We start from the raw sequence: 25,084 nt of genomic DNA on the forward strand, positions 1-25,084 counted from the left end.
ATGTCCAACAACGATAGACTGGATTAAGAAAATGTGGCACATATACACCATGGAATACTATGCAGCCATAAAAAATGATGAGTTCGTGTCCTTTGTAGGGACATGGATGAAACTGGAAAACATCATTCTCAGTAAACTATCGCAAGGACAAAAAACCAAACACCGCATGTTCTCACTCATAGGTGGGAATTGAACAATGAGAACTCATGGACACAGGAAGGGGAACATCACACTCCGGGGACTGTTGTGGGGTGGGGGGAGGGGGGAGGGACAGCATTAGGAGATACACCTAATGCTAAATGACGAGTTAATGGGTGCAGGAAATCAACATGGCACATGGATACATACGTAACAAACCTGCACATTGTGCACATGTACCCTAAAACCCTAAAGTATAATAAAATAAAATAAAATAAAATAAAATAAAATAAAATAAATAAAAAAATAAAAAAAATAAAAAAATAAAAACAAAGCACAATAAAATGAGGTATGCCTATATCACATTATTTAAACCTCACCATGACCACATAGTGTAACTGATTATTATTCACATTTTTCCATTGAGACAACTCAGAAAGACAGCTTAATTGAATTTCCCAACTATACATAGGCAGTATTTAGCCATCAGGCTCTAACCTGAGACAGTCTGGCCTCAGTTGGACAGTCAGACAGCCTGACTTCAGAGTCTGTGCTTCTGTTCCTTATACTGTGTTGCCTCACCTTGTTAGGTAACCAGAACCATAGCATCTTTCATAGTATTACATGGGAACTATTACAACATGCATTGTTCTTCCCCATGGAGGATCATTCTGAAGCTCAGTCTAAATCTGAATGCCATCCTATCTGCCAAAATAAACCAAGCTTTCAAACCAATCTTTTTTAGTAGCTTGTGAGGCAGATCACAAGAAATGCTGGAGCAGAGGTGCAACGTAATACCAAAAAAAAAACAAGACTGGTGTCTCAAGGCAATAAATGACAGCAGTTGATTTGAGGACTGCACATAGAGTTGATAAGGTCACCTTAATTGAAAACTGATATTTGAGAAATTGCAGCTGTAGAGTGCAAGAATTCCCTATATAAGCTGACAGAGTCTATAAATAGGAAACGGTCATTTCAGCGCAGACCAATGAGATGTGGTGAATGTTTGTTTGACCAAACTTTGTAAAATGTCAGCAGCACTTAGAAGCTGAAAGAATTAAAATCTGAAATGATACAATTCTTTAAGGCTCATAGCTAAAGTTTTCACCCAGTTTCTAGTAAAAAGCAAATGGAATCAGTCATTTTCCACAAAGTAGTTTTTGTTAGTGGTTGCCTATATATTTATGTTAAAGATAAATGTAGTACTCCCCTTAGACTAGGCAACCAGTGCCCCAGCCCTAGGGCCCAACTCTTTATAGAGTGGGTAGTTTCTCAATGGGCAATTTCTAGCTACACTTCTCCTTCAGCTTCAGTTCCAGAATGAAGATGTAATGGAGGGCTGTAGCCAACCTGCCGTGGACATTTTATATGAGCAAAAACAAGCTTGTGTAACTGTAAGTCACTGAGACATAGGGATTGTTTGTTACCAAACATTTCTTAGCTGACTGGTACAAATCAGCATTTTCCAATCATACTATATTCTTTGGAAATATACTTTTAATGTATGCACACTGCACTATTCAACAAAAAAGTAATTGTTTATTATTAAATGGAAAAATAATGTGATAGGACTATGATTACAGGTATAATCAAATCATTCCATGAACACAGATAAGAAGCACATAATTCCACATCATTCTATATAATTCTACCTGAGAAAATTTTAAAAACAGCTTGAAAGGGGTAGCGTCTTGTCAGATTGCTCCTAAAGATGACAAGAATCTCTGCTGGTAGAAAAGGGAGGCAAGGGCATTGTACACAAAAATGTACATGAACACTTCAGTAATGTCAAGGAACTAGTGCTTGCTTCCAAAGCAGGGACTAGGGAGCATGAATCCTGAAAGCAACCACGAAAGGAGATTCTAAAGGATCTTGAAAAACATTCTAAGGAATCTAGATTATTCTAGAGGCAAGGAGGAGACACCAATGCTTTTGAAGAGAGGTAGACTAAATCTGTGCTTTTGAAATGCATTTTATAGAAGAAGGAACACTGCTTTTAGAGTCAAGGGACCAGTTTCTCCTGAGGCAAATTCACTCACGTGTGAAAGTATATTTCAGAGGTGCTTTGTGTATTAAATAAGTTAGTAGGTGCCCAGGAAATGATATTCAGATGTGAACTGGCTATTAAGTAAAGAGCATGTTTTGAAGGAGGCAGCTGATAAAAGCATAGTGTCCTGGAAATGTAATAATAGTCCAGGCAATAGGTAGTGGGTGAATAAACTACGAAAACAGTAGTGGGGAAGCAAGTAACCAAAAGATTCGGAAACATTCCAGAGATCTAAAAGACGGGACTTGATAACCAACAGGACACAGGTAGTGAGAATACTGGGAAAATAGAAATGCAATCATGGAGTCCTGCTAGAATGACAAGTGGACAGGTAAAAACAAGAATAGAAACAGAAGGCAATTCTATAGAAGAAAAAACAAATACGTGTTGGAAGCTTGAGAAAAAATTAAGATCATGAATCCACAGGCCCTACTAGGTGGAAAGTAAAGCTGCAACTGCGTGAATTTGATCAATGTCAGTAACATGGGTAATTTGGGCACCAGGAACACTTGTCTGTCCACAGTACGTAGGAGGATAGAGTGAACAAGGGCAGTAATTCAACTGAAAAATACCAGGTTTTTACTTCTAGATTTTCAGGAACGGTAAAAATGAGAATCAAACATATCAAATATCAAACACATTGTGAAGGAGACCAATATTCCTCATTTTGATCCTCTCTTCATCTACCCCTTGGAGAAGGGACTTAAGGTAGTTGCATGCATGTTGAAATTACATACACACATATATATATGTGAACACACGCATACAATATATAGAATAATATGTATATACTATGTATCTTTATATGGTGTATCTATAGTGTAAGATATATGTATGTATATATGTGTGTACAAGTTTCATTTGTGTATGGCAATAAAACAAAACAACCTTTGATGTATATATGGAAATGTATTGTATATATGTATATATACACACACATAGACACACATACACACATTCACACACAACACATAAACAGGCATTCCTTGGTATCCCTGGGGATTGGGTTTAAAACACTCCCTCCACCCCCTGCAGACATCAAAATCTAGGGATGTTCAAGTCCTTAGATAAATAGTGTAGTATTTGCATATAACCTATGCACATCTGTATACTTTAAATCATCTGTAGATTACTTATAATACCTGGTACAATGTAAATACTATGTAAATAGTTGTTATACTATATTATTTTCACGTTTGTATTGTTTTCATTGCATTGCTGTTTTTTATTATTTTTTTCCAAGTTTTTTCTACCTGCGGTTGGTTGAATCTGCAGATGCAGAACCCGTGGATACAGAGGGCCGATGGTATACATGTACACACATACACACAATAAATTAATTAATAAAGGTACCATACATTTATACGGTATATATGTATAGCCTAAGGTATTTATGTGTATATTCATGTATGTTTAAAATGGCACAGACTCAAGGCCAAGGAATAGAGTTTCTCTACTTCTACCTCTCTGTGCCTGCATCAGGGTATGAGGAGGCCAGATTTATGAGACTGTTCTGAGCATCTTGAAGCTGCTGTTCCAGAGCAGCTGTGTCCTTTCCACAAGGGAAGCGTTCCCCTTGTATCCTAATTGGGCATGAAATCTGACTCACCAGCACAAGTTACAGTGGAGCCGGCCAACAGAGCAGCTGCCTGTGAAAGCCACTTGAATAACCCACATCCAGTGACTGAAATTGATGTGGGATGAAACACGGGGCTCTGTTAACCTGGCAGATGCTACATGGAATTCAAGTCACCTCAACTCTCACCACTCACTGCAATGAATTGTCCTAGTTTGTTTGTCCTCACAGTTTCTCAAAGGCCAGAAGGGGCACAAGAGCCCAGATATTTTTATCCTGGTGGTAGATGTAATGACATAATATTGGCACAGTAACTTATTCTCTTTTTTTTCCATCTAGAAGCTGTTAGTATATTTTAACTTTTTCTTTTTTGATTCATTTATTTTTTAATTATACTTTAAGTTCTGGGACGCATGTGCAGAATGTGCAGGTTTGTTACATAGGTATACAGGTGCCATGGTGGTTTGCTGCACCCATCAACCCGTCATCTACATTAGGTATTTCTCCTAATGCTATCCCTCCCCTAGCACCCCACCCCCTGACAGGCCCCAGTGTGTAATGTTCCCCTCCCTGTATCCATGTGTTCACATTGTTCAACTCCCACTTATGAGTGAGAACATGCGGGGTTTGGTTTTCTGTTCTTGTGTTAGTTTGCTGAGAATGATAGTTTCCAGCTTCATCCATGTCCCTGCAAAGGACGTGAACTCATCCTTCTTAATGGCTGCACAGTATTCCACGGTGTGTATGTGCCACATTTTCTTTATCCAGTCTATCATTGATGGGCATTTGGGTTGGTTCCAAGTCGTTGCTATTGTGAACAGTGCTAAACTTATTCTTTTTATACACTAACTAATTCTATTAGATATTAGAAGGTATGCTCCCCATGAAGAGTCTGATCTCCAGAGTTTGATCCATTGCATATTTGAAAATCAGTGTTCTACTAAAACACCTGTGGTTAATGTCCATTATTGGTGAACCTCTGTCAGGCTCTAGGCAAACATTATGTATTGAAGACAGAAAGTCATAGATCTCAAAATCACAAGCTTTGGAATTAGACAGTCTAGGAGACAAGCAGGTCTAACAATTATTGCTGGATAATGTTGGGCAAGTTGCCTAACCTCTCTGAGCTTCAGCTTCCTCAACTGCGGTTGCATATTATTTTTAACACAAAGGTTTGCTGTGGGGATTATTTAACACAGTGAATACAAAATGCCTGGTATGTAGAAAGGGCTAAATAATGCAAGTTATAAGTATTAACTTACAACTTTTCCTTAAAACCATCACATAATCAAGATTGGTTTTAGGAATACAGTGAGACAACAAAAGAGTCTCCTTTGTAAAACCATTCTCCCTGCTGTCCTAAAATTTCATAATCAGCAATCTCTTTTTTTAGGTTTGCAAGTATTTCAGTTCTTAAGAATTCATTGACACAAATAAAACGTCACTTCTGTGAACCCTAGATAAAGAAATTGGCTAATTTGCATTCCAGAAATCTAAAAAAAAAAAAAAATCTGTTCCCAAATATGCCTTTTGCTTGAAATGAAATCTTGGGCTTTGAGGAAATGGGGTTCAACATAGCTTAGATTGTTAATGAAAATTATTGATTTATATTCCCTCCTGATCACTAATTAGAGTTAATGCAACTTAATGACCCAGCTTCTCTGGAAACTACTTAACAAGACAGAGACACCCTAAGGAGCTGCATATGCTCATTCCGGACACTGTGGTAAGAGAGGGTACTATTGAACAGAAACCAGAATGATGGGGCCATAGGGAATGCTGGTTAGTTTGATACAGAAAAGCCTATTTTATTTTAGTCTCAGTAATGGTTATACTGAAAATCATTTTGACCATATGAGGTACACAGATATATGCACATATGTCTTTATGAAGCTCAATAAGGACTTAGCACTATAAGGAACTTCAAAGAACGTCTAGTCCAATCTCTCTTACAGAGGAAAAGAAGCAGGGGCGCAGAACAGCTAAACAATTGTTCAGGTTCACACAGCTGCTTAATAGCAAAATCAGGAGTTCTAGTTCAAGTTTCCTGATGTTCTCTGTATCATGTTCCTATGTTGATTTTACTTTAAAGACTCCCTATGTTGAAATAAATGCCTGTGGTTTCCAAACAGGGATTTGGATTGTGAACATCCAGGAATTCAGGGCAGACATGACAGGAAACGCGGATCTGTCTGATATGCCCAGGTTATATCCTAATGATTTTCTGATAATCGTTTATTTTCTTTATGTCTTTCCCCTACCCAGCTATGTGAAGAGTCAGGGTAATAAGCTTCTTGTTAACTCAAGCTGTACTCTGCGGTGATGCCCTAATGGCCTGTAAGAGTTAACGCTCGTGGCTGGGCACAGTGGCTCATGCCTGTAATCCCAGCACTTTGGGAGGCCAAGGCGGGCGGATCACGAGGTCAGGAGATCGAGACCATCCTGGCTAACACGGTGAAACCCCGTCTCTACTAAAAATAAAAAAAATTAGCTGGGCGTGGTGGCAGGTGCCTGTAGTCCCAGCTACTTGGGAGGCTGAGGAAGGAGAATAGTGTGAACCCAGGAGGTGGAGCTTGCAGTGGGCCGAGCTTGCAGTGAGCCGAGATCGCACCACTGCACTCCAGTCTGGGCGACAGAGCAAGACTCTGTCTCAAAAAAAAAAAAAAAAAAAGTTAATGCTCCTAATCCCTCTCCTTGCTGCGTTTTCTTGGAACTGTGCACTGTGAGAAAACGTTTTCTGCAAGCACATGTTTGCATCCTCTTAACCAGCTCCTCCTCAGAGGGGATCCTCCTACACCAGAGCTCCTGGAGAACGTTCCATGAGAGTCCCAAGGGCCAAGGCTGGGGTTCCCTAGCTGTGGAGGGGGAGGCAGCCCTTCATTAGCAGAGCCTTCTCTTCTGGCCACCTGCAGGGTATCTGGCTATTCCTGACTACCATCTCAGCAGGTTCTCAATGTATATTGAGCCCTCATCTTCACCATTATCACAGTGCTGCCCTCCTGACCAACCTTATTACCACCTCTCTGTCACGAGCTAAAGAGAAAACTAAATTATAATTGTGCTAGCCTTCATAACAGCATGACAGTCCTTCCTGGTTTGAAACAACTTATGTCAGAAAATAGGGCCAAAGAGGAGCAAGTGTACGCAGATAAGAAGGGAGGAGAAACATTGGTATGCATTTTAGACAGGGGCCACTGATGTGGACACCATGTGGGGGACAAAGTAGTTATTGGCCTAAAGTTTGCGCAAGTAATGCATGCACAAACCCACCCACCCACACACATACACACACACACACCACCACCACCACCACTATGAGACATTCCTCATTACATAATCTTAAAGACCAAAGACAGTATTCCTTGATATGATCAGCATAATCTCATATAGATGAATATTGAATCATTACTTCCAAAATTTGAAACAACTCTCATGATTAGAATGATATCCTTTAAAAAGAAAAAACAGCAAAACAAAACTTTTTTCATGCACACCACTAAGAAAAGCATGGGAGCTTAGGGTCATCTATATGCATAATACTTTTCAAATGCATGCCCTTGGGAAATTCCCCTAGTCCTCTGGAGCAGGTTCTCCAAGAAATTCTGCTCCCTTTCCTAGTCATTCCTTCACAAGCTTCGTAAGTGGAATCACAGTCCTCCTAAATTAAGTACTGTATACTTCAGGCTAATTTTATGTTTTTTATCACAATAGCAGGGCAGTCTTAGCAGCCTATTATTTTGTCAGCTTCCTCATTTAGCAAAGCAGCTTCAATTTATTAACAGTGAGGAGTGTGCATGAATCAATATGTTTCATTGGGCAATGTGTCATTTGTTAATCGGATATTGATGAGATTATTGACGCACAGCTAATTAATCTCAAGCCCAGTGCCAGCCTTCATATGTTTCCTTAATTATGTCCTTCATCTTAGTCTCCCGGCCATAGCACCCAGGCTCGGAACTGCAGACAGTGAGTGAGGTAAGCTGTCAGAGGTTCTTTTCACACATTTACAATCCCTTGGCAGTGAAATTATTTTCTTGGTTGTAAATAGGTATCAGAGAGATATTTAATAAAATTTGGCAGCAGGTTGATATTGATTGGTGTGGACTTGCTTCAAATCCAGCAGCCACAGAGTTTTGCCTCAGAAGGAGACTATTAAAAAAGAGAATGCTTAATTGGAATTAAACAATTGCATGAGTCAGTTGTCATCTGCCCTCTGGAATTTAAAAATAGTTCCTCTGCAGACATCGTTCATACGTCCTCAGTTGAATATTTCAGATAATTTTTGCCTTATTTTGTTTTTTACTTAAACTCTTTATCACCACTTTTCTTAGCTACGGACAGACGTGGGAATAGAAAATTCAGGACCTAAACCTCTGATAGGTTTTAAAAATTAATACAGTCATAATTAAGTAACATGGTTACAATTCTACTGCCTGTACCTCTAAGTCCATTAAGCCAACAACAACAAAAATTTTTACATTAAATAAAAATCTACTTTCCCATATGCTTCAAGTCTTCCTGGACTTGTCAAAGTGTAAAGCACAGGTTCTAGCCCTGTTCATTAGTTCTGTCACCCTTCTATATGTGACAATCATTCTGAGCCTTAATTTACTCATCTGTAAAATGGGGCCAGTGACAGCTGACTTGGTTAACTCCCAGGATTGCTGTGAGGATACATACGTAATTGTGTGAGAATACTTAGGATGTCTAGTATGCTATCTGATTACTAGACCGTATCTGTGTTGGTATAAATATTTATCAGAGTTCCAGAGTTTATTTCAAACCGGTTTAAGCAAAGTACTAGACTGTTATAATTTTTAGCTTATTACTATAATTAGCTTGTTACTGTATTTATGTCCATTTATTAATTCCTCACATAAGGTTACACAGCATAGTGTAGCAAAAAGTGAGTGAAGTAAGCTCCTTTAGCACTTTCAACAAATCTGGTTTAAAATGTAATTTCCTAGAAGTATGGATTTTAATAAGAAGCCCTGTTGAAATGTTTCAATACGTATCCTTGTAAAGCCTCCTTGTAAAGAAAAGTGTATTTAAACAGTCGGCATTTTGAATCCAGATCTAGACTGAAAGGCAATACATGAATTTGCCAGCTACTGTTTCCTCATCGAGAACATTAGACAGTGACCCCTTTTTTCTTCCTAACTTTAGACTACCGTTGAGTCTAACAGGAACAATTTCAAGACATACCTGATTGTTTGACCAAAAAGAGTTTCTCCATCTCCATGGTGTGGGTATACATGGGAGCATTAGGATGATTAAAAAACAATTTAAGAGATGAAGATTAAGAAAACAGATAACGAATAGAATGAGAAAGACGTGACCCAATGAAAGTTGTCCAAAAATTCCCGTTCTTATAGCACTACACTGGGGAGATGTGTAAGGACATTAAGGGTTTCATTCAGGGCAGCAAGTTCTTCACTAAATATTGCTATTTTATTCTGCAATTAGAAACTCTGCAGAGGGAACTAAATGACTATCAGGACATCACATGTTCTTCTCTCCAGCACAGGGCCCTGCACATAGTAGGTGTTCAATTAAGGTTTTTAAAATTGATTGTGCCTATCTGGACATCTGGGGAAATATTGTTGCTCAGGAAATGAAATGGTCAGTGTTACTAAAAGCAATCTTGGGGTGACTTCAGGTGTTTGTTTTACTCCATGTCATTTATATAGATCAGGGGAGAGAAGAGAGATGTCGTCAGTAGCATCGTGAATATAGCTTTAATATCATTGTGCTAACTTGAACTTCTCTCGCACAAGGCCAATCAGATACCCTGTTAAATGCTAATGTTTCCTAAGCCTCATGGGCATGCCACCACGGTCTGCTCTTCCCACTGCACACTCCCAAGAGCGGCATTATTCGCACCCTAGCTTCAAATTCCATCTAAATGTCGATGACACTCAACCTTACTTCCAGACGATTAGCCAGGCATGGTGGCAGGCACCTATTATCCCAGCTACTTGAGAGGCTGAGGCAGGAGAATCACTTCAACCCTGGAGGTGGAGGTTGCAGTGAGCCTAGATCATGCCACTGCACTCCAGCCTGGGCAACGAGTGAATCTCCATCTGAAAAAAAAAAAAAAACTTGTCTATGAAATACCAAACCCATGTTTCTACCTTCCTCTAGAAAACTTCCACTTAAATGTCCTATAAGCAGCACAGAATCCTTCTCACTCATCTTTTTTTTTTTTTTTTCTTTCTAACACTCAGGCCCCTCAGCTGTAGGTCTTTTGGAGTTTGCTGGAGGTCCACTCCAGACCCTGCTTGCCTGGGTATCACCAGCAGAGGTGGCAGAACAGCAAATTTTGCTGCCTGATCCTTCCTCCAGAATCTTCCTCCCAGAGGTGCACCTGCCTGTATGAGGTGTCTGTCGGCCCCTACTGGGAGGTGTCTTCACGTCAGGGACCCACTTGAAGAGGCTGTCTGTCCATTCTCAGAGCTCGAACGCCATTCTGGGAGAATGACTGCTCTCTTCAGAGCTGTCAGACAGGGACGTTTAAGTCTGCAGAAGTTGTCTGCTGCCTTTTGTTCAGCTATGCCCTGCCCACCTTTTTTTTTGCTTTTCTTTTTTTTTTGAGATGGAGTCTCACTCTGTTGACCAGGCTGGAGTGCTGTGGCACTATCTCAGCTCACTGCAACCTCCGCCTCCCAGATTCAAGTGATTCTCCTGCCTCAGCCTCCCAAGTAGCTGGGATTACACGCCTGCACCAACACACCTGGCAAATTTTGTATTTTTAGTAGAGAAGGGGTTTCACCACGTTGATCAGGCGGGTCTCAAACTCCTGACCTCAAGTGACCCATCCGCCTCAGCCTCCCAAGCTTCTCACTCATCTTTAATCAAACACCTATTCCTACCACTTTGACATCCTAACTCTTTATCAAACCCTCTCCCTTTTTCCTTGCCTCGGTCAATGACCTGCGTCATTTTCCCCATCCCCTTCATGCTGCTTGGTCTGGAATGCTCACCCTCAGAACCAAGCGTACTTGTTCTCTGGTCTCAGTTTAACGTCACTTCCTCTGGTACGTGCTCCAAAATCCCACCCACAAGTCTGGGTTCTATACAAAGGAACTCTCATATCATCCCATGCTAATTCTATCATACAACTTTTATAAAAACCTGTTTATTTGTCCAGAGCATTTTAGCTGCAGTTTCCTTGAGAAGAGGAACTGTGTACTTGCTGTTCTTCCCGTTCACTGTTCTATGTCCAAGCCTAACAGAGTTCCTCAAATATACAGGCATTCATAAATGCTCACCAAATTAACTTCACTCTACTGGGATGTGCTCATTATCTTCTCACCAAATATATGTTCTTCTTTTAATTTCCTTCTATTTTGGTTAATATACTCAGTTGTCCAATCATAAACAATGCTTTTTAAAAATTTCTATATTTCTCTCATTTAGTAGTTGGCTAGACCTTTGTACCAGGCAGGAAAATGGATTGTTAAATTCTCATGAGGCCGAGGCGGGCGGATCACGAGGTCAGGAGATTGAGACCATCCTGGCTAACATGGTGAAACCCTGTCTCTACTAAAAAAAAAATACAAAAAATTAGCCCGGTGCGGTGGCGGGCGCCTGTAGTCCCAGCTACTCGGGAGGCTGAGGCAGGAAAATGGCGTGCACCTGGGAGGCAGAGCTTGCAGTGAGCTGAGATTGTGCCACTGCGCTCTGGCCTGGGCAAAAGAGCGAGATTCTGTCTCAAAAAAAAAAAAAAAGAAAACTTCTCATGAAATCTATTAGCTGGGCATGGTAGCACAGACCTGTAGTCCCAGCTACTTGGGAGGCTGAGATGGGAGGACCACATGAGCTCAGCAGGTGGAGGTTGCAGTGAGCTAAGATCGTATCACTGCACTCCAGCCTGGGTGACAGGGAAAGACTCTGTCTCAAAAAAAAAAAAAAAAAAGAGAGAAAAATTAAATTACACAAACTTAAAATTAAATAAATTAGATTAAAAAGGCATTGAATGGTTAAAACTCATCACCTCCTTATCATTTTACTCCAGTTTACTATTACTTATGCACTGAGATCATCCTCCCCCATTGTGTCTGGTGGAAATACTATATAATGGCATGTGGCTGTGTGTTCAGTGGCGACAGTGTGTCCGTACCTTGAAATCGAACATGGTGACAATGTTTACACCATAAAAAATCAACAAATGCTACACACCTGCGATTTTCCTTTTCTTTTGGAGAACCTGTTGTAAAGCATTTAGACCAGCACTCTCCCACCCTCACTGACTGTGATACCTGGCCTGGCCTCATGGCCCCTGGTTACAGTAGGCCCACCACCTCTGCCTTCCCCTCAAATTCTCCACGCTTCTGCAGAAACACTTTTCCTACAACATGAATATGATCAAGTCACTCCTCTACTTAAAAACTTACACTCCTGCTCGGCATCTACATAGCCAAGACTTCACTCCCTACTGTGGTTTCTAAGGCCCTTCAACAACCCAGCCCTGCCTCTCAAGCCTCCTTCCCACCACGCCCTTGAACTTTCAAGGCTCCGGCTATGCTGTACCTCCTGCAGCTGTGACTCTTTAACCTCTTCTCATGCTGTTCCTGCTGCCTAGGCTGCACTCAACTACCTTGTGTGTTTGGCAAACTTCTGGACGTCATTTGAGTTTCAGTTCAAATACCTGATCCTTGCGAAAGTGTTGCCTGACTTCTTGTCACTGAAGAGTTCCTCTCCCGTGCCACCACCATCATCATCCTCACACAGCAATCACGGTGCTTATAATGTTCCTGTATTTTGGGGTTTTCCTGTCTCCTCCACCTCACTGAGTCCTTCAAGGGCAGAGACAGTGTGCCTGTCATCAGGCATGTCATATGCTGAGTGTTTATGAAGTATTGGCTGAAAGAATACATGAATGAATGTGTGGGAGTGAATGAGGCTAAAACTACTCACCAATAAAATGAGTTATTCAACCATGATGGGCATGGAGATGACAGTAATACCACAGTGGCCAAGACATTAGTGATTCCTCATGGTAGATATCATCCAGGGACATCCCAGAGGTCTACAGAGGTACAGGTTTTGCCCTCTCCCTATATCATTTTTTTATGGAAGTCAAACCAGGTTTAAATTAGCCACAAGAATCTGAAATAGAAAACAGAGTCATAGAATAGGATCCACGTTCTTAGGCATGTGTACAATAAGAGAGTGTAATCATGCTTGCTTTGTTCACTGACAACAGAAAATTTACAGCCAATTCTATTGTAGCTTCAGGTTGTTTACTACAATGACCATTTCTTCTTTCATGACAGTTGTGTCTCTTAATCAACAGCAATGACTGCTAACATAATTCAGATCCTCAGTGAATAACCCAATTCAGTGTACCTACAATAGTGTACCTGTTTGTTGTACACAAGTTGCCTCATGCTAAGTTTTATTTCTTTCATCTGCTGATCTTATTCAGCAGATATGATGCTATGATTAGCAGATTCTCTCTGCCAGTCTAGGACTTTGACCTCACTTTCATTCCAAAAACCTTCCTCTTGTCAAGAGGTATAGCCGATCTGTTAACTCTCTCCACGAAAAAAAAAAAAAAAAAAGCGAGTATCAGAAACTTCGAGTTTTCCTTTTGCAGTCTCACTGGTCAGTTGACAGATAATATAAAACATTAACAAGAAATGTATTCAGGAGATGCTTCTTAGGTATGCATTTTGGTTCATTCTGACCCCAGCAAGGATATCAAAGATGGCCCAGACAAAATCAGACTCGCGTAACTCCACTGCAGAGAATCTGAGACTGAACTCAAAGAAAAAGCAATCACAGATCTATTATCTCCAAGACTTTCCCAAACCCTAGTGAGATAATCCGTAGAAACCAGCTACAAACTCACCTGCAGCCTATTGATCATAGATCCTACAAGCAGGCTGTACCATCCATTCTCAGCTAACTCTATGTAAGGTGGCTGATAATTACATGGTAATCTAGAAATGGCTGATGGTCAAGATGGGTCTAGTTCAGATCACAAATGACCCATTTACCATAATAGACAAGAAACTGTGGTTATATGTTAGAATTCATACTTTCAAACAAGTAGAGGGAGACAAAATTTAAATCATGTAGCCAAGAATTGAACCAGATATAGATATACACATATAAAAGCAAACACACACTATTAACACTATTAACAGATGGTTATCTGCTTCATTCTAGTGTTCTAATATGACCATACTATTGGAAAAAAATATAGATTTTTTTCTTCTATCTAATTCCAACATAGTATAACAAAACAAAGGAGAACAAGAACACATATTGTAGGTATTAGCAATCCAGCTGGCAGCTGTAATATATGAATTAGGCCAATTTAGAAGGAGCTAGGCAATTTTTGCAGCTCAAATAACTCGTGAAAGATTCTAAGAAGTCTTCCTCATTACGAAAATAATAATAATTTTTGTTAAACCAAGCCTAGACATCAATATATATGACAACAAATGAAGAATGTTAGGATTTACTTAGAATGACACTAACAGAAACAAAAAGTGGGCCATAAATGTAATATTAAATTTTCTAGTAGCCACATTTGTAAAAGGATATTTTAAGTTAAAAATAATTTTAATAATATATTTTATTTAACTCAATATTTCAAAATCATTTAAGCAGGTAATCAACATAAAAAATTTTAACAAGCTGTTTAATATTCTTATTTTGTATGAAATCTCCAAAACCAGGTATGTATTTTATACTTACATCATATATTAGTTTTCATTGAAAATATTGAGCTGTATTTATTTAGTTCCAGCTTCATTGAGATATAACTGACAAATAAAAATTATATATATTCAAAGTGTAGAATGTGATGACTTCTACATATACACTGCAAAACGATCACCACAATCAAATTAATTAACACATCCATCACCACACTTGCTACCAATGTGTTTGTGTGTGTGTGTGTGTGTGTGGTATGTGTATATGGTGAGATCACTTAAGATATACCCTCTTAGCAAATTTCAAGTGAACAATACAAAATTATTAGCTAGTCACCATGCTGTACATTAGATCTTCAGAATATATTCATCTTGTAACTGAAAATTTATACCCTTTGACCATTTTCTTCACCTCCCAATAAACTGTATTTAGATTTCATGAAATTTAAAGTTGAAGAAGTAAATTCACATAACCATGTTTTTCCAATAATCTTAAAAGTTTTTAGTAACTAAATCAAATACCAAAAAATCATTTTTATACAGTTTTTATAACTAAAATTAACAAAACTGATTCCTCTCTTTTGGAAAGACTTATTTGTCTTGCGTCAGAAGCATATCAATTTCAGAATCATGTCTGTCCAAGTTGAGCAAATTCACTAACTCGTGTCAACTCAGTATTATTAACATTGACTTCAAAAATGTATTGCATAAACTGAAATGCAATTTTAAATTTGTCAATACCAACAAAGCGTTCTACAATTTTCTTATAGTTTATTTAGCCAATTTACACAATGCTGTTGATTACAGTTAAAATATTCTGCATATTGATTTATGTTAGAAAAAAATGTATAAAATCATTATTATTGACCATGAAGTCATTATTATTGATTTCAACATAAATTCTTATACTTGCCTACTGAGATCACAAATAAGCTTTTCCTTTCTTAGAAGCTTTAGATATGGCTCATTTATATGCTATGTAGTTTGATGAGAAAATATAAATTGCCATTTTTGCTTTTTTAAAAATACTTGTGGGTATATAGTAGGTATATATATTTCTGGGGTACATGTCTTTTTGCTTTTGAGTTTTGATATTGAATACATTGAGCATTCTTTTTATTGGAGTTAACTGCACAGTAAGTGTTTGTAAAATTATTTCATGATTCCACCAATGAGCACCAGAAAAGAACACAAGATCGTTAAATTCGTTGCCTTCTGTCTCTTTCCAAAGTTCCACAAACCGGAGATAATCCGTGACATTTGCACATCTATATGGAATGATTTTAGTAACCATATCCATGACAGTCTTCACAGAATCTATTTCAGAAACGTCTGCAGAAATATACAGTGAAATAAAGAAATAAGGGAAATAGTATTTTGCTTTAATATGCCAGCAAAATTTGATTTTTTATCAAATACAGTTAGAACACTGCCCATCATAATAAAAAAACTAATATTTTAATATCTAGGTTAAATTCTTTAATAGATGTAAGACTAAAAATATAAATTTTAAAAGCTGTGAATTAACATTTACTTATAAATTTGGAAGTCCTTTGAGACAAAATGTAGCAAAGTATTGAAAGGGCAGTGTCTCTTGTATCACACAACTCATCCAAAGCTAAAAAATAGTACTTGAAATTTTTAAAATTTTGAATAAATTGGTCTTCAGTATAGTTAAGTCTTATATTCTACAGACAATTATTTGGTAGCTTAACTGAAGACCTTTTACTTCGTATGAAATATTGCTTAGCCTTAACCTCATAATATTCTAACAACATTTCCATAACTAAAATAATAATATATTTTACTCTCACTCCAGCTAGAAGTGGGGTTTGTGGGTAGTGTTATTGAGAGAAAACTTCTTATCAAATTCGCTATGTGCTTTCTGAATATGTCTCTTTATGTTTCCAACTTTGCCATATTAAAAATTTGCTTATACAGCAAAGAAACCAGCTTATCCAATTGGATCTGCTGCAGCAAGTTGCAATTGCCATTCTTGGTGAAACTGGTGACACACCTTCTTCTAATCTAGAAGACTAGATTAGTGATGTGTGTCTGTGTAACAGCCCACATGCCCAAAAGGGTCACAATACGACAGTAATATCTCACACAATTCAGCCATTCACTAGAAATGTATTCCTACCAAACAATGAAGTTGTGTTTAGTGGAAAATAGTCTGCTCTACTTCCGATTTCAAAATTGAATTAAAATAAATTGCAATTAAATAAAATGTGAAATTCAATTCCTCAGTAGCACTAGCTACATTTCAAGTTCTCCATTCTCACAGGTGGCTAGTGGCTACCGACATATTAGATACCTAGAAGCTTTGATGATTCAAGGTAGAAAGTAGGGAGGGAAAAAAGGAAGAGAGGAAGGTAAGAGCCAGTTCTTGGTTTAAACACTAACAGTAGTTAGATTAAAACAAATTTCTTTACTCAAATACTCATTTAATGCAGACCTGGATAAGGCTTAGAATATATACTAATGTATGCAATTTCAACAACCACAATTTAAAATAATTGTCAACTATCTTTAAGTTATGTATATAATAGTAGGAGTAATTTATAATGTCAACATATTGAACACTGTCCATTTTTCCACAATAAAATTGAAAGTGCACATTTGAAACCCGTGTGAAAGGCACTAGCTCTTACACCAACTGGCCTATCAATCCTTTAGAGGTCTCACCGGAAGCTCAAAGGTGTTATTTCCAAAGTTAACTCATCATCTCTAAAAAATCACCCTGCTCCTCTTCCTGTGTTCCTATATCCAGTATCTAGCACAGTGGCTGATACACATTAGAGCCTTCAACAAATCGCTGCAGGATGATTAAATAAGTGAACTTACTTGCATTCATAAGCTGAAGTTCTTAAGTACTTACACAAGTTGATAAACTCGCATTTTATACAACGTTTTAAGTATATACAAAGAGTTACCTGTCATTTTAAATTTATAATGGAGGGAAAGGGAAAAGCTTATAAAAATAAATTCCACAGTAAAGTCAAGAAATCTGATATCAACAATTGCATACCACAATGAAACTGCAAGCCAATCAGACAGAGTTCTTCAACACCATTATCTTGGACTATCTATTGCCACAAAGATTAAATCATTGCTTGCTTTTTTTGCATTTATCACATTTTACAGCTTAGTAAGAATAGGTGAGAAGGGACCCATGACCTCTATTTCTGAGATAATTGGCAGTGCCTGTTGAAATTTGGTTTCAATTTTAAAAACAAAGACTGGATATCATTAATTCATGGAACTGATCATTTCATTCATTCCAAGAACCTCCTCAACGTGATGGGTATAAGATGCCAGAAAAAAAAAAGGGAGAAAAAAGTGTTTGAGAGTAATGAAATATTACCCTGTTCTTTTATCCCCATTTTCTGTTACAGTCAGCAACCAATGAAATGAGTATGGGCCAATCTCAATGAATTGAACCACAAGTTGGATTTCTTTGACACATTAAAGCTTCAATGTGCCTTCAACCACACTAAGGCATTAGATTTTCTCAAAACTTTTATGAAGACTCTAGGACAGACATAGTTAACTTCTTCCATCTAACGGAGAAACAAAGACACAAGATGTCAGACATCAACTAAATCATGCAATTAGATGAACACAGTTTCAAAGAATTCAGATCTCTTCCCTGAAAGGCTAACAATCTGCTGGACCCCATTTATAGCATAGTGTAATATTGACAGATGCTGTGGAGACAAGAGAAATTCTCACCCAAAGTAAAGAAAGTTGAGGACAAAATGTGAACCTGGGGAAAAAAACGGGTTTGAGTTGCTTAGAAATAGTGACATGAGAAGGTGAAAAGCAGATCTCAGAAAGTCCAAAATAATTCTGTTGCTGGCAGCACTTTGGGACTTTTAAGCATCTAACAATATAGGAAGGGGAAGGAAAACATGACGCGACCCAAATGAAACGATTTCACTTAATGAATTCGGACAAGCCATGTTTCTTCAAAGCATTCCTTTAACCATGTTTTGTCTCATCGCTTATGTAAAAATATCATATTATATAAGTGCCTACGTTTAGACATGTAGGTAATTAAAATAGAGGTTTAATGTCCATTTGGTTTTACAAAGTTACGACATTTCCTATACAAAGTCAGGGGCTTATTTCCTCCCTAATTCATTTGATAACTTGCCTTGATGGTAATATGAGTTGTGTGTTTTAAGATATTATTTGTTTAGCCCAAGGGTAATGTAAATTCTAAAATTTAACTCTAACGATCTGAATAATAACACACTATATTTATACATGGCCAACTTACTGCCATTTATGTTTTGTTTTCTCTATACTTTTGACTAGAGTACTAGGGGGAAAAAGCCCCAAGAAGAGACCTCCAATGAACAATTTTCTGTGCACAGTGACTACCACTGGCATCCTACAAGTTTTTTCTCTGCATACCACTGGATACATTCTGTATACCCAACATTTGAAAGTAGTTTTGTATTTTACATTTTCTTAATTCTAATTAAACAACTCTTAATCTTGACTTTAATGGCTGCAATTATGATACTTCATTATGTTAAATGTTAGTTGCAACATAAGAATAAATTGTATAAACAGTTTAGCTGCAATTGCATGGTGTCTAACTGTACATTACTCATTAACAAGATGTGGGTAGCAGCAATTATAACATTTCCTCCTAATGTCCCCATTTATTGAGTCTCAGCAGCAAGCCCCCTTTCACATCGCACACTGATTGACGATAGCAGCTTTTGTGCTCATGGAGAACAGGCACTATAACCCGCTGTGCGCCTCCAACTCAGATCGATGAAAGTACACATTAGCTCTTAGCCTCACAGGCCAGAGTTCTTGAAGGTCAAAATAGCCATCAGCATCACTGTAGGGTATAAAAATCATTTCACAAACTGTGAACAAAAACAACACAACTTGCTTTGCAGTTTGATTATTGTTTATAGATACAGCAAGCCAAGAATTAAAGCATAGCCTTGGGGCAGCATAATTATTTACAGCTGAAGACTCATATCATTATTAGCGTTCTCCTAATTGCTTGAAGTTATATCAATGTTAGTTGATTTAACACATTTCTTATAACATACATGGAAATTGTTTCCTCTGCATATGGAGTGTCAGTTTATCTGGGAGATGGTTTCTTAATTTATCAAAGTTTTTTTTTTCTTCTAATTGTTCTTTTTTTCTTTGAAGGAAGATTCTCCCTTAGCCGTAAGCAGGGAGAAGAGTTGAAGCTGAGCTTTAATTTATCTACCATATCTTAATGCTAGCAATACTAGGATCATTTTTGTTTATTTGTTTTCATTAAAAATTGAATCCATAAAGCTACAACAATATCTTCCATTGGAAAATGTATCAAACTTTCCTCCAGATGGTTCATACATAATCTTTTCTTCTTAGGTACCTAACCTGAAATTGTAACATTAAGAGCACAACCACGTAGCTCGTAAAAGTGTTAGTGATGTTGAAGTCATGAAAATCTTCATACATTGTAAAATCTCAAATCTTGATCCATTGGTCATATATTTTATATATGCATAAAGAAGATAAAGCTAAATATGTAGCTACAATATAGATGAAAACTAACAGTAATATTGAAGAATAAAATTAAAGAGAAACATTCAGGTAATACTGTTGTGGGTAGAGTTTGGAATTTGTAAGGGTAAAAATGAACTCCTATTTTTTATGGTGTTCTCTACCTGGATGCGATTATTCTTTTTCTGTAATATATTTTCTACCTATAGGTGGCGACACTTGTACTGTTTCCTTTTGAAATGTTCTTTGTGCCTGGGAACAAATGGACTGCTGCTAGGGGAAGACAGAGTTGAACTTAGAGACCATGGTGTCAAAGCCTTTCAAGGCTAGAAAAGATCTTAGGACCAAGTAGTCAATTCCTGCAACATATGATATCTGAGAAATAAGGCCCCAAGAGACTAAGCTAAATGCCCAAGATCATGCTACCAGTTAGTGAAAGACCTGGAAAAATAAAGAAACTAGATTCAGAAATAATAACCTGAGACAATCCGTAAACATAAAAAATAAACTCTTAAGAAAAACATTTGCAAAATATCACGTGGAACCCTATTTCCACAAAGTGGACTTGGAATCATTCCGATAAATTATGTGTATTTAAACCTAAATCCTAGCGTTCATTTTTTTTCTTCCTTCACGATAAATGGCCCTCCAAAATATTATGATAAAAGAACTAAGGTCTCTTATTTGAGAAAATGTAATGTTTATTAAAATGTTTCCCAAAGGGAAATATCAATTTAATGGCTAATGTATGTTTTTACAAAATTGATCACCACTTGCAGATATGAAACTAGAGAATATCTGAGAAAATTGCTAATGGGGCCTATTGTTTAGAAGTACGCCAAAGCAAATACCAAAGGCTTTGATTCTGGGTTACAAAGGTCACCCAGAAATCTTATGAAATTTAAGCTGTGATTGTTAACCTGCTAAAAGTTACCACATTACTTAACACTTGTGATCTTATCTAAGAGACATATGGTATAAATATTTCCAAAGATTTCTAAGGACAATTTTGTTTTATCAAAGGGAATATTATTTAACAATTCTCTTTACTTTATGGGCCTTTAGCAAAACTCTTGCTGCTGCCTGGAAGAAACAGAAAACCTGAAAATGGTATTTTAGATTAATTTAATTTAGATTTTCTTTGAACAAATTACAGTCTCTACAGCGACCCTGGTAGACTGCTTCTGGAATCTGAAGCAGCCTTGGTCCCAGGCATCCCATGAATACCATTCTGTAAAAATGGAAAGAACTGATGAGGTGGTGAGCGACTAGCAGAAACCTCTTATCACTGTGGGTGATGCTTAGTGCTGGAGCCATCAGCTTTCCTAAGAATTCAGCAATGGCTTCCCTTCTCCAGACAGAGATTACCTTAAACAGAGAATGGTAAATCAGGCATGGAAAGGTCATTTTACATTGAATTTTGTAAAGTATGCCTTGATATATATTTTCTGTTTTTTACATAGTTTTCTTCTTGGTTTATTTTGTCTATATTTAGAAAGCTATTAAACAATCAAAATTAGTTAGATGGAGAAATAAAAGCTGTAAGGCAAATTAAAGTTTATAATTTAGTATTCTCACTATCACATTAAAATATTTTTCTTCTCAAAGGTATATCCATATTTTTCCCAGACTGAAAAATTGATTTTCTTTCTTTTGTTTTTCAGAGCCACCCAGCTTCATTTTACTTTTTAAAAATGTTTTTAGTGCCACCTTTCACTTGTATAAATTATGCATCTCAACTTTTACCTTTAGGTTTGGGGTAAAATAACTGCTTTTTGTTTGCCATTGGCTAGGGTCTTTGCTTTATAGCACTTGATTCATAGTACATACTAAACACATTTATATTTTTTCCATGTCATATACTAAATAGGTGCAGTATAATGTTACCTCATTTTCTCACCTATGAGACTTATTATTCCACAAAAATCGTGTCTTAAAAAAATCTCTTAACTGCAATAATGGTTTGATTGTGGTAACTACTGAGGGATTGAAAAACTACTGCTCTTTCGGCCCCATCTTTCATAAAAATGTCTCATTTTAGGAAACATGGGTGCACTCAAGGTAGAAAAAAAATTTCCTTGTCGTCTATTGCATGGAATCCGATTCTTAAGACACATAAGATAAATATTTACTTTTTAAACTTTGTTGAAACAACTATTATCAAATAGTGGTTGCAAAAAAATGCAGTGTATACCTCATGTTAAAATAAAGTCCAGGTTTTGCATTTCAATCCATCTCTCCTGCCTCAGTGCTCCCTTTCAAAGGGACCTGAGACCCAGTGCAGAAGTGGGTGGGGGAGGCTGAGCCCAGCAGGGTGAGAACGATGAGATCTCTGTAGGTTACAACATCTGCTGGGCAGATAACATCTGCAGATAATGACAGGGCAGGGGTGAGGGGTAGAAAGGCCAAGCTATGCAAAAGCGGCAGAGCATGGGGGAGGGAGGGGAGCTGTTGCAAGAGTTCCTGGCATCCACTATTTCCCACTGAATCATTAATCGGCAGCCTCACCATTTAACCTGTGCGGATCGCAGAGCGGCATGGTGCCCTCGACAAATGGATATTGTTAAACTTCTCTTTTCACTCGAAGAAAAACAAGGACAGTGATTGCAATGACACTGGATGTTTGCACTGTTTGATAAGTGATGACTAACACGTCTACTACTTTTAACAATTTTTGCTTTCCTCTCCTAACTGGAGCTATGTGGCACTGAAGTGGGAGAAAGCTAATACAGTAAATAGAAACCGCTGTCAGTAGGAACCAGATTAGTCAATCCTTATAGCAAAAGTGAATTTCAGATAACAGCTCAAGCATGACCACTCTGATCACAGCCTTCGTGTTTATGTATACAGAGGAACAATGAAGTGCCCTGGCAATTACTGCAAATACATTCCTCAAGCTTTCAGGCGATGCCAAGCTTAAAATTGTGGTCAACTGAAGTGGGAGAAGCAGGATCAACTTGGAATTCATTGTGGCAATTGTAATTAAATCACATATTTTGTCTCTCTCTATCTCTCTTCATGCTAAATGTATAGATATTTAAACCACTGTGGACATACCAGACTATAAGACTGCAATTCTCTCAGGTGGAATGTTTTCATTTCTGTTCATGGAATCGAACCATGAAGACAGAATAAAGTGACAAACTCTCTTATCCATATAGGGACGTTGCATAAAACCATGCTAATCTTTCCAAAGGTTTTATTTGTTACTTAAAATGTTTGCAAACCTACAACTGACCAAAGTAAAAAAGCAGAATTCATGCACAAACAGGAAAAAAAGTTCATTAGTAATAATGGCAAATTAAGACAGCAACAGACACCTTTTTCACCTCATAACTTTAAAAAGGTTCAAGATTATGCCTAGCGCCCACGCTGTTGTGGAAAACCAGGGTTAGTTTATTAATCATCCCAAGGAGCATTAGGAAGCTTTGGCTTCAAGCTGCCTGGCTTCACATCTTACCTGCTGGGTAACCTTGGGCAAATTACTTAACCTCACAGCGCTTCAGTTTCCTGAACAGAAAATGAGGACAATGATTCTATCTACTCCACAGTGCCATTGTGAGGACTCAATTTTAAAATGCAGGTAAAGTATTTATCCATGTGCCTGCCATTTGACGTAAACCAGCTATTATGTCTATTAACAGTGTGTTACATCTTGTAGGCATTACATCACTGGATTCTCAAGCATAACTGTGTTATGGTTGCAACTACATCAGAATGTGTCTATGACTATAAGCAAAGATTGGAAGAAAAATCATGTAATTAAAAATCACCAAGGTCAGGCCCAGTGGCTCATGCCTGTAATCCCTGCACAGGGAGGCAGGTGGATCACCTGAGGTCAGGAGTTCGAGACCAGCCTAGCCAACATGGTGAAACCCCGTCTCTATTAAAAAATATGAAAATTAGTCGGGCACACCTGAAATCCCAGCTACTCAGGAGGCTGAGGCAGGAGAATCGCTTGAACCCAGGAGGCGGAGGTTGCAGCGAGCCGAGATTGTGCCATTGCACTCCAGCCTGAGCAACAAGAGCAAAACTCTGTCTCAAAAAAAAAAAAAAAACACAACATTAAATGATGAGACAATTTTTTTTTTCAAAAATTCCTTTACATCAATATATTGCTTACAAAAAGGAGGCAAAGTATATGTGCAATTATCTTTGCTAAGCAACATTTACTCTATAAACTTTATTTCCTGATAGACTAATTAAAAAGGAGGGGAAATAAATAGCTTTAGAGATAAATAACAAATCAAGTCTTATCTAAAGCACCCTAACCACTCTTCCCTGCAAAGAAAGTAATATATATGTGTGTGTGTGTGTGTGTGTGTGTGTGTATGTATATATATAGCCAGCTACAGGCTTGATCTGGTTAACAAATTCTATTTTTAAGAAGCAAATATCTTTTGGCAGATCTTTCCTATTAGTCATTCACAAGTTAGTATGAATTATTTAATCTGACAGGTCCATATCCAGCTGAGATCAAAGGCACTCAGTTGATAAAATTTTGGTCAAGAAATAAAAGAAGAATTTCTTATAAATTCTTGGAATTTGAAGGGAGATAGTCTTGTTTAAAAACAAACAAACAGTGAGGAATTTTGAACAGCCAGAAGCCTTTATATATGCTATGGTACTGTTTGAGTGTGTCATCATATACACAAACCTCTTACCAACAGAAATATAAAAATAAATAAATGCTTCCACTCTCAGTGACCCTCTTCAACAATTATCTTCCCTCTAACTAGTAACATTCTCTGATATCATACACTCTTCATGGATTTCCCTAAAAATCTTTTCTTCAAAAGCGCTGAAGGGCTGGACACAGTGGCTCACACCTGTAATCCCAGCACTTTGGGAGGCCGAGGTGGGTGGATCACGAGGTCAGGAGATCGAGACCATCCTGGCTAACACGGTGAAACCCCATCTCTACTAAAAATACAAAAAATTAGCCAGGCGTGGTGGTGGGCGCCTGTAGTCCCAGCTACTCGGGAGGCTGAGGCAGGCGAACATTGTGAACCCGGGAGGAGGAGCTTACAGTGAACCAAGATAACGCCACTGCACTCCAGCCTGGGCCACAGAGCGAGACTCCATCTCAAAAAAAAAAAAAAGTGCTGAGGTGCTCCTCTATCA

Source organism: Hylobates moloch, unplaced genomic scaffold (genome assembly GCF_009828535.3).
Source record: "Hylobates moloch isolate HMO894 unplaced genomic scaffold, HMol_V3 SCAFFOLD_20, whole genome shotgun sequence".
Lineage (NCBI taxonomy): Eukaryota > Metazoa > Chordata > Mammalia > Primates > Hylobatidae > Hylobates > Hylobates moloch.